General features: G+C 38.2%; 1 long non-coding RNA gene across 1 annotated transcript in view; it reads right to left on the bottom strand.

Annotated features, from left to right (window-relative positions):
* Positions 1-2,797: 2,797 nt before the first annotated feature.
* Positions 2,798-14,617, bottom strand: part of LOC125970361 (uncharacterized) — an 83,251-nt gene continuing 71,431 nt past the window's right edge. The window contains exon 4 of the long non-coding RNA XR_007482077.1: positions 2,798-3,200. This is a non-coding gene — a long non-coding RNA (uncharacterized lncRNA). The remainder of the gene's footprint in view (positions 3,201-14,617) is intronic.

Here is a 14,617-nt window from a genome sequence, read left to right as displayed (position 1 = left end):
TTAAGATCATGTTGTGCCTACCTTTTTCAGAGAACATGATGAAAACAGATTATTTCGATGGAATTTTGGTATTACTATGGAATCAGGTTCATTTCTTGAACCAGATGGCTGGCTATACCACTGCTTCTCCACCTGGGCAAAAATTGTTGTGTGTACCGAAGACTTGGGTAAGTCATACAACTTCACTGGAGACATTTCTAAAGCGGTATAAGGAAAAAGGCTAATGCATCATTTGTTTTAAGCACAAATGCCACTTCAACGCAGTGTATTATGACTTGACATAGATATGCACAGCCACTTATCGCATGAGTGCATCCTCAGTTTATTTTTTATTTTTTTTTAACAATGAGTGTTTCAGTGCAATGAGCGTTTCAGTGGTCAGTGTAGACATCTGTAAGGAATAATAATCGTGGAAATGTGAGGGACTTTGTGTCAACAGGGTCTAAAAGAATAAATAAAAACAACAAACAATTAAATACTGAAATAAAGTGTAGGATAGATGGTTGGATTATGGAATTGTTGAACTATGAGTTGGTATAGCAAAAGGTATAAACTGTAATGCTGAAAGTCTTTAGGATCAAATGGCTTGAATTCAAGAACAATGTATAAACCTTGCCTTTTAGTGTGCTTCTATGACCTTTAATTCAATAAACTACAAATACTGAAGCAATACAGTACCACACTAAAACAATGCTGAAGGAAATATTTTAACTAGTATACAGTGCTCAGAGTTGCCTCATTTATATATGCCCAAACTGGCTGTTGTGTCCGTTGGCCATTGTGTGCCACCTACGCTGGCCGATGGAATATTGCATTGCTGTTGTTGACGCAACGTGGACATGATTTATCTGATCTTTTTGTGGTGGGTGTTATTCACAGGAGGTAAAATTACTCACACACATCAAGGCATCTCCAGGTAGCCATGGCAACAGCGGAGCCAGCAGGTTTTGAGCGGAAGCTGGAGACTGACACATTTAATCTCTTTCTATAATTTTGAGCGGGAAAAGATAGACTGTAAAACTTCAGAGATTATTGCATATCCTTGCCAATGACCATTATTGCTCAATATTATCACACCATGTACTTATCATAGAAGAATTAATCACAAAAGACATATTCAAATATGGAGAAAATAATGAAGAAAATATGCAAGGTAATACTGCAACTACTATTACGGTTACAGTATATACTGTTCTTAAGTATTTTTTTTTCATAATGAGGCAAATTTGTTAATATCAATTTAAAGATCCTCTACCTCTGTGACCATTGTGTAATTGGCCCATTGTTTGCTTGCTAATATGATGATGGCTTGTGATCATTGTTTGCAACAAAAATACCATCTTTACAAAGGTTTGCGGAGTTAAAAGATACTTATTTTGTTTTGCAGATGAAACAAAATGTTTTTGAAATGTAGTTAAATGTTTCGTCATTTGAGTGAAGGGTTTTTCAAAAATAGCCAATAGTTACAAAAATGTGTTGAAGCCATCCGAAAAATCTGTAATATTTCTAATGTATCGCACTGGTCGAGTAAGCTTGATAGGTTTTACCTTCAGCTTATTTCAGTCCTTGAACACGTGATGAAGGAGGGATGGGAATTCTGGAAACAAAGACGTGCTGAAATAGTACGTATGTCAGTCAGGCTACACTTGTGTATTAAAAGAGGAGAGAGAGAAGACATATTGACTCAATCATCCCTGAGTGCCCTTGCTTGATGGCTTCCAGACAGGGAGCCTTGATGCTAATTATAATGGGAAGACAGAGACTCCCTCGCGGGCAGATAAAGAGAAGATATAGCTTCACCAAAGTTATCAATCATATCTCTTAGTTCAGCAGCTGCAAGGAGATCATTGTATTATCACTTGCATTCCATTAAATGATGAATTCTCTGTAACAGCTCCAAGCCAAAATTTTACTATCATTATTATTATCATTAATGTTATTATTATTATTAAGACAACAAAACAATTGTATTTTGTGTAGTAACTAAATAAACCTTGTGAAACACTTTATGAACACTATGTTTATGTTTACACTTTATATGTTTTTGATTATTGACTAGGCACATTCAATTGTTTCAATTTAGTGGTGAAGAGGTGTAATAAGAAGTGAATAACTCTCCTCCAGGCTCCTCTATCTCAGGATCAGTGACATTAAGATCACATTGGGGACGTAATGTTATTTACATGCTTCATCAGCTAATGCAACACAAATCCATTTTTGCTCTAACAGGAGGGACCGCATACATTTTTTGATGACCACGCAAAGTCAAGGGGGAACAACTAATGAGACTCAATGTAATTATTGCCCACCTCCATTCTAAAAACAAAATATATCCCTTGCACTCTGATTTAGGGTTCTAAACAGTGGGACTACAATATATTTTCACATCACCACCCAGCACCACAAAGGGCTTTTCTGTCACTGTTAAGTTCAGTGTTTATGCTTTTCATGATTCCCATAAATTGATGGCTCATCTCCTATAATTATTTCTCACGTACATGGATACAAGTACTAAGACATTAACTCACAATGTAATGGTGAAATTTGACAACTGTATAATTAATCTTGTAATTCTAAAACAAACGAGCCACGAGATTAATAGAAACCCACTTTAAATGAAGAGCTGTTCTCGTCTGAGTCTAACTTTTTTTTCCAACATAGTGTAACTTGAGTGTATTGGAGAGTTGGAGTATTCGATAGCTGTCTTGGTCTTAAAATGGGTTGTCAGACAACTTTTTCAGAGTCCCCAATATTTGTTATTAAAGGTGTTATGAGTTTCTGCTACAGAAAAGAGGGCTTTTAGTAGAAGATGCATTGTAGTGTATTGAGATTCCATTGTTCAAACAATGTTGCAGTCACATGTATTTCTCAGATACAATCTAAGACGTCTCAAGACTACAATTACTTTTAATGGGATAATATTTTTGATAAATGTTCTACTCATAGCCCCTCAGAGAACCTTTTTTATTTCTTATTGTGGTTTTCCACAAATCTGTAAATAAAAACGTGTACACCAATATGCCCAAACTCCATAAATTAAAGTGAAAAGTGATGGAAGCATAAAAGATAATGAAAGTTTTTCACCCGAGTACTCTGACGCTTGTTCATTGACAAAGGTTTCCTATCTTGGGCATTTGGAAGTGGTCCACCAAGGCATAGCTCGTCAGGCAGTAATTCACCAGATTCAGCAGCTGGAACATCTGTAAAAAAGATTGTTGTGTATTGCAGTTTCATGTAATGTGCCCTTCCATCAACTGGAGTGGAACACGATTTGCTATACAGTCCTTCTTTGTCAAATGGCCCAGTTTTTAATCTTGCGACCAATATTTCGGTTGAGCTAACATTACTGTGTCTAACGGAAAAGTGATAAATCAATCATTCTCAAGTGCTCATCAGAAAAAACAAAGTGGATTGATCATCATCGCAAATTACGCAATGGGAGATTGTTAAATCAACCGGGTTTGAACACACATCAATAAATCAACCGGTTTTGAACACACATCAAACTGTCTCAGGTTAGATTTGATGGACCAGTGACATTTAACAAATGGCACCCCAACAACTGGGAGGCCAATGATGACTGCCAGATGGATGAACTCTTGCTCTACGTGCGAATAATAAATGATAGCGCGAATATTAAATGATATGTGTCTTGTCCCGTGTCGTTTTAGCTTGCTGATGCAACATGTTAAAGTTAATCGGTTTGATTTTGAGTTTAGTTCAGGTTTTGTTTTACTTGTTGTGGCTCCATTGTCCTGTGGAATGGGAATGTATTGTGCCATTGTAGAAATTAAAATTTAAAAACGTGGAACCGATGTAGAGGCCTGGTAATGAATTTACATCCAAGACCAGTGTGATTATAATATGCATGTACAGTAAAAGTGGCTGGCAAGAAATAGGTTGTATGCACGCAGCTCAGAGGCATTCTGGGAGGTCTTTTTTTTCCAACCACAGTTATCTTGGGTGGTTACACACATGCTGCATGAGAAGAATGCTTGGCCAGGTGTTAACTACCTGATGTTGACAGCATGCTCTGCAACACACTGCCAGATGAAAGCATACAAATCACTAAGGCTTATAACTATTGTGTAAGCAAAAAATGTTATCCAAAGAAGTCGTTTTAGGTTGTTGAGTGAATGTATACCCCCCCACACACACATATGTTATATAGTATATATATATACATATATACATACACACACGCACACGCACACACACACATACACACACGCACGCACGCACACAGCCTTCCAGCTTTTGGTTAGGAGCCTATGGCACAGTTTCTGGTGCACTTGTCCGCTTCAACAGTGTAGCGTTATTAAGCTCTAAACAGCAGACATCAGACTGAAGAAAGGATAAACCATACGTAGATGTGAATGGAATGGTCACTTGCTAGAGGAAATAATGTCTCAGATTGAAAAAAAAGTATTTTTTAATTTAGCGTCACAATTCATTGTTAAACTGAAATGACCTTATTTTATGGGTTGATGTCATTTGTACATTTTACTGCACTCCACTACTATAACCGTACCCAATGTGCAGCTTGCGTGGGATGACTGACCTTTGCTCCAAATCACATTAAATAGGCTCCAGCCATTGCTCTGATCCTTAACAAGATAAACAGTACAGAAGCAGCTGTCATAGCGTCTCCATTTTTTTTTTTTGGGGGGGGGGGTACAATTTACCATGATAAAACTCTGAAATGAACTCATTTTTTACTTAAACTTTGCAAGCTGTGCAGAGATGACTATTAAAGCTTCAGAAGCCATATCCCTCATTCCTCTGGTACATTTTATCATCAATTATAGCACATCTTTAGTGAGAAGGTCCACTATCTCAGTGATGCGGCCGAATATGCTAATTTTCAAGATTATTCTATGTTCTAGTTTCAATGACAATACTTTTAAATACACCGTTTTTTGATGAAGTACATAATGATATACTGTAAGTTTCAGGAATCGAAAGGTAAAGAATTGTTTTTGTCCTTCTGAAAATCTACCCCCACCGAGATCGAAAATTGTTCAGTAGGCTGCCCTTTGAAAGATAACCCCATTCTGCATATTGCATTATCGTTTGAATCTGCAATTATGAGGCAATTTGTAAAATGCCATATTTAAAATAAGTCTTCATTAATTCCACAATATTTGGGAGTTATCTAGATAAAGGTATGAAATGAATCCAAAACTTTAAAATTGCTTTTTTAAATTTGCTCATAAGTGTTGATTTCAACACACACATAATTCAGATGGATATCAAAATAGAAGGATGCTTGCTGTGGACATCTTAACATAATAACAGTATACATGCAAACATTTTCACCATGTGGAAAAAAATGCAACAAACAAAATCAACAGAAAAGCCTTTCTGTTTGTCAACTGTGATAAATGTGTAGTCCCTCAAAAATACATCATAGATCGTTTTGAAGCAAAGGCTATAAAAGAAAACGTAATTGCAGCGAATAAGTTTGTTGGTGTATTTCTCACCTATCTGTCCTCAAACATTTCAGATATTTGGTCTTGCAAGAATTATCGGAATTTTTGCTTATGGGGAAATTGTTTTTATCGCACCGTTATTCCTCTCTTAACTGTTACGGGCTTCCATGGGTGTGCACTATTGCATACAGTAAAAGTGCTAGGATTGCTGACACCATGTCATTCTGTGCTACTCCTGGACCAAAAACATGATTTTATCAAACATTACTGCTCTTCTGTTTTGTTTATTTCATGCCTGCCTACCTGGTTTGTTTTGTCTGAGGTTATTGGACTATGGTTATGATTGCAAGTGACAGCTATGATTGATGTTTATCAAGCAAGCTAAACTTTCACCACTGCCATAGAATTGGGTGACCTCCAAAACACAAACTACCAAAGGAAAGTGAAGATAAATACAAAGCAATGTTATGAGAAGGACCAAAAGCAGGGTTGGCTTCTATGTGTGACTTGACCTTTCAAGAAAAATTGTGCTTAGAATTTGTCATCACCCCCCGCCCCCCCATCTTCTTCCCTCTTCTTAGATTAAATTCCTCCTCTTTGGCCACTGAAGCGTAGGCTTGGTGGCACAGTGATCTTGTTGTGAACAACTGAGGGGTATGACCCAGAGGGGATTGATTGAAATACACAATAAGAGAGGCTCAAACACAGACCAAAGAAGACAAGAGGTTCAGGGTTTGAGGTTGAGTAAGGCAGTCTTGTATGAATTGAATCAGAGAAGGTCACAGAAGGAAACATTACACCATACACAAAGGATGTAGTCTGGTGCCAGAACATTTCATTTGCTTCGTTTTCTTGTTTCCACTTTCATCAATGTACTGCTTAATGTATTATTACACCAACACTACATTTATGATGATGGTTTGCTTAATCATTTCGGGTATCAGGAATTCCACTTTTTTCTCTTTGTGGCTACACTGTCCATAGTTGCAGTCTACTGACCACCTCACATTAAAGAGTAGGAGTTGTATCTGTTTTGTTTTGTCCAGTGTATTCTTGTTTTTTGTTTATTTGCGAACCAATGTTTTGACACATGCCTCAGCTTTGCCAAGAATCATGTGATAACTGTGAGCGAGGCCTCATAACACCGTAGCGGTTTTGAGCTGGGTAGGCATGTTTGGCATGGTAGATGGTTGGTGTTTGGTAGAACATTCCGAATGTCTCCAAATGTGACAGAATCACTCATCAAATGAGGAGATTTGCTAGCATTACTGATAGAATACATCACAATGAATATTTTCCACAAACAAGCCATGGCGAGAGAACATTTAGATTAGAAATATTGTCATTGCAACACACAGTAACTCTACCAACAAATACTAGAGGTAGTTGCATACATACATAGTAGATGGACTGATAGCATGCGTACAGCGACAATGAATTTTTGATACTGCCAAACACTTGATGGTAACACGTACATACACCATTCATTTCTTAAAATAACTAAAAAATAACTCAAATACAATGCCAGCTTATAACTATGGCTACACAATCAATTATCCACAAGTACTCCTACGCTACCATTCAGAAGCACTCCAGGCACTTATGATGAGGAATTGAATTATACAATTATAATACCTACCAAGAGATCCCGACAATGAAATATATTACATTGAAAGTCTCGTTGGAACATTCATCTACAGAAGAACATAATTACAAAGACTGGTTGGACAGCCTTTATTGAACACATGAAGCAGTGGCACACAAGAGATGGCTGACGTCAAAGACACTCCGTCACCATTTCCCTCAAGAAGCAACAGGCAGATTTAGCTTAAAAAAAAGGAGTGCATTTTAAATGTGTAAACAGCTTCTAAGCAGTGAATCATTTTCAAACAATTCGACCAAAGCTGTTCATTGCTGCAGAAAGCTTTGATTTCTTCATCTCTAGCGTTCCTTTTTCTCATGTCATTGTCTCCACTTGCTCTTGCCAGCCCGCTCCTCAAGTCAACCTACGATCCCTCTCTAACCACTTGTGTCTTGTCCAAGTTGTCTCATCAGTCTTGTTTGAATTGAGGTAACGGATGCCTCAGATCAATATGAAACGATACGTGTCCTATGTCTTATGTTGTGGTGAGTCTGCCACTGCATTTCTTTTTTCACTTTGTAAATTACTAGTTCATTTTTAAAAAGTCATTTCCACCATTGAAAAGCACAAGTTTTGCACGAATAAATATACTTATTACACAAACCCATATAATCACACTTTCAAATAATTAGATTTTTCCCGTGAGAGGGAATCGCAGGAGCTTGAAAATGCCGTAAATAGAATCTCATAACCTGCCTCACCTTTGCACCGGAAATGCTTAATAGGTTGGCAGCATATGGTCCATCAACCCCAAAAACTAAATAACAGTGTTTTCTACCTTAGAGGACAGAAACCTTTGCTAGACACTAATTCCTGACAAGTCGTAAAACTTTCTTTTATCAGCAGTTGGCTTTTAAAATAAGTGAATAATTCACTCACGGCAATCATCTGTATGCACTCACAAGGACTTCACACTACTTTCCACACTCTCACCTGTTAAAGTTATCTGATTTATACCACATTATATTGCACTTTGTAAATGCACATTGTTGTTTTGACTGAGACAAAATACCTATGCAAATTGAACTAAGAGAAAATAGGTCACAGACTTAATATAGTGTTCGCGATAAAAGGCTTTGTTTATAAATCATGACATAACTGGTATGTCTCACTATTTGTTGTTGTATAGAAGAAAGAGACTAATAGTCATTGGGTTTGAATGTTAATTATTGTGTATTTCGAAATCTCTGATTTGATTCTATGCTTGTCTACAGTGCAGAGTGGAATCCTGGTTAAAATAAGCCATTTTAAGTGAATGTGAGGCATTGTAAAGCTCTTTGGCAGCCACTGAATGGTGTAGATTCTCTGATACACCACCATTTTAATCAAATTGGATTTATCATCTGTTGGATAATTACTTTCTTTTTTCCCCCTCGGACTGACGGATGGACAGTCCGGTAAATGAAAGGTCCACTTGGAACAAATTAGGGTTCAGTGTCTTGCTCAAGGACACTTTGACATGGTCACCAGGGTTGAGGATTGGTTCCGATTTCCATCTTGTCATCACCCTCCTTCCAAAGCTCTTGCTCGTCTGAAGGGCTAGGTCCCATATCCGTCTCTCCCTCACACTCTTTGTGACCTTTAGATTGTTTGAGGGGTTGTCCTCGGACATTTGTATTCTGCACTCAAGGATCCTCAGCCATATCCTTATCCTGGACTGCCCCCTCTGATTGGCCCTCAACTGGAATCTCCTCCTCTTGCTGCTGCGGTTTGTCACCCAGCTTGTTGCTCTCCATCTGAGAGGCCTCACAGTGGGCCTCATCCACCACCTCCTCTGTCTCCACCTCTGAATCGTCCTCATGGCTTTCGTACACTCCCCATCTCCACCTCAGTCACTTTCAGAATTGTTCTTGTGGCGCTCCTCCTTCTCCATCTCCACTTCCATTTCACTATTTTGGTTTTCCTCCTTCAGCCTATCCACTTCTGATGATTTTCAAATGGGTTAGGTACATGTAGGGATAGCAAGCAAGAGTATGCCAGACGCACTCCATAAAACTTGCCAAGGACCACTGGATATTTCCCCTTATCAAACGTGCCTGCTCTGGTGTAGTCTCTGGAGGTGTGAAGCCATACTAGCACAGCAAGAGCGTGCAACCTTCACGCATAGAGATTTTCCAGTCAAATACAGCTTATGTTTTTTTTAGATTGAATATAAATTTTGTTTGGATGCAGTTCCTGCTAAAAATGTTGACTTGCAGAGCATTGCGTTGTATATGGAGGATGCAACTCTTAATGATATTAAGGCATTATTTGCTGGGTCAAGAGGATAACATAGTAAAAAAAAAAATCTGTGGAAATGTTGCTAATGTTGTACACATGCACGCGTGATTACTCAGTAAGGCGGAAGGGCTCTGCCGCAGTGAACAAGAGAGCACACCTAACAGGCTGCAGGCACTGATATCGATCGTCCTTGAAGGCTCAGGGATATAGATGAGTTACAAAACCACCATTAATTACAAATCACTTCAGCCATGAGGGTAAATGAGAGGAAAAAGCTGCAAAAAGTGACATAGGATACACATACAGACATTCATACGTGCGTATGTACATACATACATACATACATACATACATACATACATACATACATACATACATACATACATACATACATACATACATACATACATGCATACGTACATACTACGTACACACTGTGTATAGTGTCTGATCCTTTTGTTCAGGTATAATTAGGTGTGATTAAATTAATACAGTACTTGCACAGTTTACTTTATATATGGTATGCAACAATGATTATTAAATCAATATCCAGTGTCCATGAAAAATTATATGTCTAAATGCTTAGCGGATGTATTCGTGCAAGCAGACAAATCTGTAGTGAGTTGGTGCGTGGTGCTAATCCGACAACAGGTTCACAAATGCCTCTTCTTCTTGCAGTCTCAAGTAAGTAACAGTAAGGTTACATTTTGCATTAAAAACAGTATGCTTCTGCACAAACTGTTTAGTTCCATCTGACTTTGCTTCCAAATAGCAAGTTCTTGTGTCTCAAGTCTTAATGTTATTATATCCTATCCCATATTGAAATCATAATATTGTTATTATAAGACTTTATCCATCTAGGGGGGGACTAATAACACTAATAACTAACAACACCAACTATTGTATGTTGCATTATTATGACCTCCATTTGACATACTGTGATTTAAAAACATAGTTTGCAGTCACCACCAACGCAGCCCTGACGGTGTTTACTGCCTCACTCCTCTTCTTGTTTGAGAGTCTCTGTTTAGATGTCATCTCCGAGGTTAAGACTGGGGTTATTTTTTTTTCTTCCTTTGACTGTTGCCTGAATTATACAGTATGTGCAAGTCAATGTGATTCATCTATGCTATGTATGGTAGCTTGTTACATACAGTATACCAGCTTGGCTTCTTTAACTCACTTTTGCTTTGTTGAATAAATAAAGAGTGAAAAAACGCGGGGAGCTGAAAAGATTATAAGAAAACAACAACTCAGTACTGTGCTGATGGACCCAGAAAGCTGGTCCATTGTTTGGAGCCGCAAACAGATGACTCACCCCATGCATTTGCAACCCACACTGTGTCACGGACTTGACTTTATCTTTGCTGATTCGCTGGAGGAATTCAAACAGTTGGCTATCTTATATCAAGACCCAAATACATTTCTGAACACCCACGTTTGTTGTTTAACGCATATATTTTGGCAAGCTGTCGACATGACGCGAGACCGTGCACCATTTTAAAAGAGCTTGCTAATATAAAATTAGGAATGCAAATTGTAGCATTTTTTTTTCATGTCAAAAACATCTTATTAGTCTTATCTCCAACCAGAAGAACTACAAAAAACGTCTTTATTCTCTCCTTTTTTTTTTTTTAAACAAGCATTAAATTGGCAGTTTAAATTTGGGGCTTAGAGGGACTGTTGATTGGGCAGAACATAGATTGACACTGTATGTTACAGGTCTGTATGTAAAAATAAGGTCGGCACTAAAATTAGTAGTGATTCAGCCTGCCTATGTCATTGAAAGGTGAAGCCAAACATTGTCATATTGTTTCCTTGCTTACTTTACCATATTCTGTTGTCACCTAGTGTCACCAAAATTCATACGCAAAGGTTTACATATATCCACTTCAAACTATGAAAATATAAAAGAAATTGGCACAATATTTTTGGATGTTATTGACTTTAAATGTGAACTCCTATGAGGAGATCCCATTATCACCTTCACACCTTCACAAAATTAAAAATACTGTGCTGGTCGTTGTAATATTTTTATGTGCATATGGGTTTTGGTGGTGATTGGTCATAATTTTATGACATTTAGCAAGGCCAAATATTGATTGCTGTTTTTGGACCCAATGTACACAGCTACAATTACTTAAAATGGACAAACTGTGTCCGACTCCTAACACAAAATGCCAATATTGCTGAGTAGACAGGGGTGTTCATTTTTCCAAAACATACTGTTAAAATGGAAATTGTAAGCCAATTTGATTTTCTTGAGGTTTTGAGTGAAAATGGGCCATCGTGACTGGACTGTTCGTTTAATCTTTATCTTCAGGCATATTTGGCCTTTGACTTGTTTTTTTGCGCATCATTGTACAGATTTTGGGCATCATTTTGAATTTTTAGAGTGAAACGACTGCCCGTGATTAATATTCGGTGTGTAGCTGTGTATGTGAGCAATCACAACTCATCCGTAAAGTCTACTTTTTCTAGGTCTGACAGGCATGCCTCAGCACACAGAGCTGCATGTTGTATTCTATGCCTACAAAGCTGATTTCCAATCGCTGTTTCAGATGTTTGAGATGTAGTGCAAATGCATGGAGAAAAAGCAGACTTCAGAAATTCACAGCTTTCTTTCCTTCTGTCTCTGCCTGACTCTCTTTCTGAGACTCCACTTGTGTTGGTTGTATTTTATAGTGACAAGACACGACCTGAATACGAAGGCCGTAATTCTTGACAGTCTCCCTTTATTTGCCTCTTATCGCCGTGATAAGATGATTTTCACTCTCTGTGTTTGTTGACAGAGGATGGCCTGGTCTCATTTTGTCTGTCGCTTGCAGCTCTCCTATCTTCCACACGGCGCACAGTGCACACAGTGCTGTTTGTACAGTAGGAGAGTTGAAGAACACAAGATGATTATGGGAAGTCATTCTGCCAAACATACCACGAAGACAGCGTTAGGAAATAATGATGTTTAAATGTTTTATTCATTTGTGCCAATGCGACGCTTCATTATATAATAATGAGGATTAAATATCTGATTATGTACTCTATTTTCACTTGACATCTTTGGGAAACAGCAGAGAGGGACAACTTAAGGCTTAATTTTGACTATCAGAAAATGATTGATGGTCATAAAATGCATGTAAAATTAACTAGCGGAGACCATCTGAGGAGAAAACAGAAACATGACTCAAAGGGAGATTAAAATATGTCAAAAATTGTGTCTGCATAATCCCATATTCCCAAACCATTACCGTGTTATGATGCCATTGAATTCTCTAGTAATCTGTGCATTGTGTTGAACTTTCCATCTTGCAAAAAATCTTCATTTTGATTAATGAGCCCATAGAATATTCCTTTCAGTCATTAGTGGGTCACAAAAGATGTTGAGACATTACATTCCATACTGCTCAAGTGCGATGGATACAAATCTGAAGCCTGCTTCATAACATCCACATTTACCCTTGACACTCTCTTCAAGATATGAAATACAAGCATATCTTTTGAAGATATTTGTCAAAATTTACACTTGGGATGGAAGACCCATAAATGAATTGCCACATGTGTATTTTATATGTACATCTCTTGATAAAATCTCTTTCACTTGTACAGCCCCTTTCCACCTGTTGAGGCCCTCAAAGCGCTTCACACTGAAATCACACTCGCCTACTGATGGCACAGCATCAGGAGCAATTGGTAGTTCAGTATCTTGCTCGAGGATATTTTGACAAGGTCACAATGGCCGGGGATTGAACCCTCAACCTCTGGGTTGGGAGACCACTGAGCCATGAAACCTGTAGATAAGATCTCTGACCACCTTCAGAAACAAGTTCGCGGGCTACACATAATTCTCAGGGAAAACAAAAAAAGCAAGTGTTGTGTCCACCGACCAGCTATGCCCTCTTCTCACAAGGCTGGGACAAGAGTTAATTGTTCCCACGATGGTGTCAGGTTGTGGAATTGATCAATGTTAAAGGCTCATTCCCTGGGACATTGCACTAGTGGGGGGGAAAACAAACCGTATGAAAAAAAGGTATTTTGTTTTTGTGACATCTGACAGGCAAAAGGACAGCATCTGATTATTTTTGCTCTGTTGGTATCACAAATTTCAATGCACCGCCATTGCTCATACACTCATTAGCCTTCCTATTAAAGCAGATACACACTAAATGGATCAACTCGTGGCACTTCAGGACAGAGTTGACCCATTGCTATTTGTTTGATTCCATACGACCATACTTTATTTAACAAGGCTCTTAGCTTGAATGTTAATGTTTATTTGAACAAGGTTGTTTCACACCTTTGCACACCATAAAGTCTATTAAAAACTACTCTGTTGCAGTTATATTCTAATAACGTCAGCGCGGATGGCGGGTTTGGTCATTTGTTTTAGCTGAAATCAAATGGAACTATCAAAATATGCCATATGGCAGATTACACACATGATGTCAATGCCAGGCCCTCATTTATTTCTATTAGGGCCAATAAGATATCTGATTGAAACCAAACTGAGTAGGCCTGCCTTGTTTCAACATAATACTACGAAAATCTTAATAGATTAATTTAATTCTCCCTAATGTTTCTCCATCATTCATTACAGACGGCATGTCTACAGGAGCAGCTGCTTCCTCCTCTTCTCCTTCCTCTTGTGCATCTAGTTCATTTGATTATTCTGCATGTTCCACTAAGGCTTTGTTCAGACTGCAGGAAAATCAGATTTGTTTCTCAAATCGCATCACAAAGACAGACTTCCACACTGTTATTTGCAAATGATCAGATCCAATTGGAGTGTTCCGACAACACCAATTCCTTTTAGATGCCTCACTAATGATGTGAGTTTCTGTACATGTCAGTGACGCGGTTTAGTGCCATGCCGTAGCAAGGAAGCAGCTGCAACAGACAATCCTCATCAGTAACTGTTCACAAACCTGTTTTGTTGACTTACACACTGGAGTTCACCGCATGTGACAGAAACAACGATTTCAAAGACACAATGAAAGGAGGTGGTGACACATAACAGGTAGTTGGAGTTACAAAGTCAGTGTTCTCTCTGTGTTTGTCCTCCACTTGCTCACATGAAACAATGTCACCAACCAGGCCGTTCTAAGAATATATTATACAACTGAATATTTCTCAAGTCTGCAAGCCCACTGTATCCAGATACGTAATGTGCTTATCCTGATTTCAAAAGACTCACATGTCATTGGGTTCATTATTTATGTGCTGTCCTACTGAAAGAAAAGGAGTGTTAAAAAATGTCTCTTGGTTAAATAGCAGTGTCAATTGTACGGTTGCAAGAATCTGGTGTGATGATAAATGAAAATAACTCAAA

Source organism: Syngnathus scovelli, chromosome 6 (genome assembly GCF_024217435.2).
Source record: "Syngnathus scovelli strain Florida chromosome 6, RoL_Ssco_1.2, whole genome shotgun sequence".
NCBI lineage: Eukaryota > Metazoa > Chordata > Actinopteri > Syngnathiformes > Syngnathidae > Syngnathus > Syngnathus scovelli.
This window is presented reverse-complemented; position numbering and strand designations above follow the sequence as displayed.